The following is a 6,000-nucleotide window of genomic DNA, read 5'->3' as shown; positions in this document are numbered from 1 at the left end:
AGAAAAACGGCAAAACGAGACAAGTGACGCTGTGGCAGCCTCAGGACCAGCTTTTACCTCCCAAGTGACTCAACAAGACTTCACTCTCAAGACTTCACCAACCAGTCTCTTGGGGAAATTATGCTGCTGCACTCCTCGTCCAGCCTCCCATCATTAGGCCAACTGGTATCTATTCCTTTAATTTTGCTCTTTAGCCCCCTTTCTCATGCGCTGTTTTCTAGTCTTTTGCAGAACAGAATGCAGGTGTTCGCCAACCAGAAGGTGGGAGAGATCTATCTGGCACTGAATTCAGAACCTAACACCAGAATCCTTGAGACCCCGGGTAGACGCCCCTAACGACGCCCCCTCTCAGCAGGAAGTAGCTATGGAAGACGGACCTTCATCCCCTGACCCTGCCCGGACTCTCAATTTTTTTAATATTAGCAAAAGCCTGGAATGATAGATCCTCCCTTCCCCCAACTGATGGACAGAGTATGATGTAAACTCCACCTGCAGCTGGACATTCCTGAACACCTTATATGGACTGTACATTGAACCACCAATCAGCACCTGCCATATACCCTAAACCCCCAATTCCTAAATCCCTAGGTGCCTAATCATGTGCCTTACATGAAACCACCAATCAGCGTGGGCTGATTGCCCTAAGCCCCATCCCCTTTTTTCCTCCCCTTAAAAGGCACTCTCACCCCAGCAAGCTCTCTCTCAAGCTCTCTCTCTCTCTCTCTCTTCCCTTTCCCCTCTGGAAGGCGGTGGCAGGGAGATTGCCAATAAAGCCTGTGTCCTGGTATCCCATGGTCTCCGGCCCTCTGTTTCATCTTTCAGTTTTCAGCAGGAAAACCACGCGGCAGGCGGGGCCCACACCACAGGCGGAGAGACCGCGGGCCGGGCCTCAGTTTCCCCCAAAGGAACGCGGCGCCTCCACTGCGCAGCCGCCCGGGACCGGACTCACCGCTGTGAGGGGCTCCGGGGCGGGGACCTCACCACGGACTTCAGCGCCCACAGCGCCCTCAGCCTTCCCTGCGGGGAGGGGGGCGGAGAGCAGCGGCTTTAAAGCACAGACACCTCCTCAGGGAACCGCCACCTTCCCCTCCACAGCCGCTTCCGCGTCTGCCAGCAACTGCGCATGCGCCTCCTTGAGGGATGGGCGGGGCCAGCGCCTGAGCTGAGCGACTCTGCTTGAGAGTAGGGGGTGGGGCGAGCCTCGGGGCCAGGCCTGTGCATGGATGAAGGGAGGGAGGGAGCAACAGGACCAAGGGGGCAGCCTAGACTCTTTGTTTCCACAGCTCTTTCACATCTTGGGGCTCTGGGCTGACGCCCCTAGAGGCAACATAAGAACTGCTCTCTCCCTGACCCACTGGCGAAATCTCCCTGGACTCCCTTGACCAAATCCTGCCTCCCCTCCTCTTGACCAATGCTGCAGCCGCATCACTACATGGCACACTTGTACCCTAAAGGAAACCTAGTCACCCCCTCACGGCTGACACCTACTCACTGGTCTCAGCCCGGGGTGAGAGAATGCAATGCAATTTCCTGAAGTCTCATCCTCTGGGGCTGGCTCCTTTAGGTGGGACCGAACAGGAGGGAATCAGAGGAATTCACACAGAAGTTTCCAGATCCCAGAGGCTGTGCTGAGAGCTACTGGCTGGCCTGCCCTTCAGCTGCACATGTCCCAGGAGGTGTCTTTCCAGGATCTTCACAGCCGGTAACACATTCTCACAGGGAAGTTACAGAGAATTCAAAAGTGGGGCAGACTGGGTTTGAAACCGGAAACTTTCTGCCTCCAATATCTCGAGTCATTAAAACCTCAGTGAGGATGGGAGAGGGGGAAGGGCAGCCTGCTCTCTCAGCCCCTCTGTCTTACCATTAAAGAGAAAAGCAGCTGGAATTAAGGAAGTCAGCCATCTTTGCGGGTAATTACCAGGTACTTTTCATAGCGAATGGAAGGTTACAGCAAAGAAAAAGAAAGGCCTTCCGTTTTCCTCCTGACAATCATCACTGCTGTCATTTGTAACATTGCTTTCCAAAATCATATTATGGGGACCCTTCAAGGATGCAATTTTGGATAAGGTCTTTCCCACACACATTATACCTTTAAGGTTTCTCTTAGATGTTTATTGACTGATGTTTAGTGATATTTAACTCTTAGTTAAATACATTGCATGATTCCTTATGTCTTTTATTTTTAATTCTTTATATCTTAACATCTTCCTGTCAACGTAAGAAACATTCAAACTATAAATAATTTTTGGCGGTTTATTTGAGCCAAACGATCCACAAGTGCCAGGAAGCAAAATGTCAACAAATTGAGATAATGTTCCAGAGAACAGCAGTTGTGCATTTTATTTTATACATTACTAGAGGCACAGTGCATGAAAATCGTGCACACAGTCCGGGAGCCCCATGATCAATGACCCCAAAGAGGTAGGTCCCGCCCACCCACCACAGTGGTGCTGCCTGGTAGCCTGGTCCTCCCTCTTTGGGGCTATCACAGGGCTCCACCATTAATGACCCCAAAATGTAGGCCCTGCCCACCCAGCTGTAACTCCGTGATGGATTGCCCCCCTCCCCCCCTTTGGTGGCCTGGGCCTCCCTCTTTGTGGTGATCATGGAGCTCCCCAATTGATTGATCTCACGGCTGGCCGGTGGTCTGGGCCTCCATCTGCAGGGCGATTGCGGAGCGACACCTGACCCCCGATGAATCTCATCTCATCCGCTTGGATGGCCTGGCACCAGTTGGTGTCATACCAGGTTGGGAAATCCAGAAGGTTGTCCAGGTGGTCATTCTGCTGTTCAGTCATTCAGTTGACTTGCATTTTATGCTTTTATTATTATAATTAAAAAGATGCAAGGGGATTATATGAAATCCATTGGTGGTAGATACATGTCTTTTGTGTAAGTGTACACAACTTACTTAACTGTGAACAATTAGCATAACAAAGAGTGTTTATGGTTCCCCCCTGGTGCACTGGTTGTGTCCTGAGGGTTCTGGAAAAGGGGGAGTTACCCTGATATTCCAAAGGAATGTTATCCTGGCTGCAATGTACAATAGACAGGCTTAGATAAGGATTCCCTCTTGTTATGGAAGATTCTTGACTAGGACCTGACTACCTGCTACAACTGCTCTTAATTTTAATTTCAGACCATCCTTTCTGGTTACTTTAGGTCTCTGACTTTGAAAGGCTGACATGCAGCACTTCGGTGAGCTTGTTAAGTTAGCATGTGTCCCCTTTTCATGCACACATTACCTTTGGCACATAAATCAATCCAAAGGAAGTATCGAGGAGCAAACATTTTGTAGGATAATGAGGTGCCCTGGTACTGGGAAGGCTCATTTCTAGGAAGGCTCAGTCTTAGTCTTTGTCTTAATAAATAATGGATCATTGGGGTTGGAGAAAGACTGTAACCTTGGATGGCAGTCAAGGCCAGATTTTTATTTTCTAACGTGAAAATAATGTAAATGGAAGGCAGTCAAGTCTTATGGGCCTCAAGTATACCAAGCAATTTTTAAAAATAGATTTTTATTGATTTCAGATAGGAAAGAGGAGGGACGAGAGAGCAACATGAATGATGACCGAGAATCCTGGGTCAGCTGTCGCCTGCATGCCCCTCCCTGGGATGGAGCCTGCAACCCTGGCATGTGCACCAATGTGGAATGGAACCCTGACCTTCCAGTTCCTAGGTCTATGCTCAATAACTGAGCCACTGGTTAAGGCACAAGAGATTAAATTTATATTATGATTCAGGTTTTGTTTTACTTATTATATATTGTTTAGTATTATATTTTCTTACAGTTTAAGGGCATATATTACACCATCAGCAATATTAATAGCTGTGATACATATATGTAGGCTTAACAGAAGCCTATTATTATTAATTACTACTAATATTAGCTGTAATATTCATTTGACAGGCTGCACCAGTGTCTTCAGGTGGCTATTTATGATGTGTAGGCTGTTCATTTTTGAAAAGTCTGATTTCTATTGTAGATGAGGGAAGTGTCAGACACAGATGTCCATTCATGTTAGGCACCTGATAACATAAGGTACCTTCCAACAACTGTGGGAGAGAAAAATTTTAATGTATTTTTCAACGGATAAATATATTGATAGTAAGTTGTGATCTTTGAAGTCTGTGTGTTCCGGGAGTACACTGTCAAATGAATGTTATTTAGTAGTTCCTATAATCTCATTAATGGGCCATTGATAATAATGTAGAATGTCTACTACTTTTCCTTCCAAAACAAATTTCTGGGCAATGAAAAACTGTTTACATGCTGACTTCACTAAATGGCGGCAGGTCCACAGGGGTCAGCTAACTCTGAGCACAATTATCCTCATGCCTATTATATGCACACTGTCCAGGATGAGAGCTTTCACTAGAGCAGTGGTCGGCAAACTCATTAGTCAACAGAGCCAAATATCAACAGTACGATTGAAATTTCTTTTGAGAGCCAAATTAATTAAACTTAAACTATATAGATAGATACATTGTTATTAACTTAATTAGAGTACTCCTAAGCTGGCCTTTGCTAAAAACTCAAGGGGCCTAAGAGCCGCATGTGGCTCACGAGCCGTTTTGCCAACCACTGCACTAGAGTAAAATTCTCTGCAGAGTAGATTTTTTGGGGACTAAAGGTGGACATGAAATAACTTTTTTTCTAACCCTTTACTTTCATGTGGTGTCTTTTATCTGAAATGGGTCTCATGTAGACAGCAGAAGTATGGGTATCATTCTCATATCCATTCAGTTACCTGTGTTTTCTGGTTGAAGCAGTTAACCCATTTATATTGTAAGTGATTATTGATAGGTAGGTAGTTATTGGCATTTTGTAAAGTAATTAATACAGTGCTAGCAAACTTTAGCTTCCCGTTGACATCAATGGATAGACCTGCCAGGAAAAAAAAAGTCAATACAGAAAAATTGGTCTTAAATAACTCATTAGACAAGACGGATTGGATAAGTTTACAGCAGAGATTATCATTCAGAGTGTCACACAGGCAAACTGGTGTGCTGCAAGAATTTTTAGAACAAGCAACACCTGGCTGTTTAGTCAATAGCATAGAATACATTACCCATAGATTGTCGACTAAAATGTGACAAAGGCCAGCATAGTAATAGCTGTGTGGTGTGCATGAGTCAAAGTCAGACATTTTTTTGACAGATTGACAAAATACATATTTTGGTAGACCTCTGAATTTCAATAATTACTCCATTTGTGTCATGAGATAAAAAATGTTAAAATCTCTGACTTAGAGCTGTTTACCCCAAAGCAGAAAATGCATTCTAGTCAAAATGAAGACAGGTCCTCTAAACCTAGAAACAATGTCTGCTTCATCTATTTTCCTAATGACCATGTGAAAAACAAATCTTTTGTATCTTTTACGTCAATACACCTCCTCAATATTCCTCACTACAGTACCAGAAAATGGAACTATTGTCTAGGTGACATCAAATTCCTATGAATGATACGGATACGGATCCAATAGTTTGTCCCGAACAGAACAAAACCATAAAGCCCCTGGTCCAGATAGAGACCTAGTCACAAAATATCATGAGATTCTTACACGTATGAATGCTCCATGGGAATGTCAGGAAGTAGAGTAGGAGAGTATCCAATATCTAGTTTCTTTAATCATTGTGTGATCCTAAGGGATGGCCCATGGAAAGGAACTGGTATTTACCAGCTTGTACACATTTACAACAGTCCACTGGAGAAGGAATGAATGTGAGTCTTTCATTTCAATCCCTGCTTACCTGCTGTCCCTGGAACTTACACTGACGGCTTGGAAAACACTGCGGGGACAACTAATGCCTATGAACATAACTGTGGTCATGCTGTCAATATATAAAATAACTTCTTATGAAAAATAAAAATTTTTAACCGCAAATCTGTCATGGTCTTGGGATTCCTCTTGGAAGAATGACCAATATCCAGCAACATTTAAGTAATTGACAATACAATTTGTTTAACAAGGACTGAGTCCATCCCAAGAAAGAAGG

This window comes from Eptesicus fuscus, chromosome 21, assembly GCF_027574615.1.
Source record: "Eptesicus fuscus isolate TK198812 chromosome 21, DD_ASM_mEF_20220401, whole genome shotgun sequence".
NCBI lineage: Eukaryota > Metazoa > Chordata > Mammalia > Chiroptera > Vespertilionidae > Eptesicus > Eptesicus fuscus.
The sequence above is the reverse complement of the archived record's forward strand: the minus strand, read 5'-3'. Positions refer to the sequence as shown.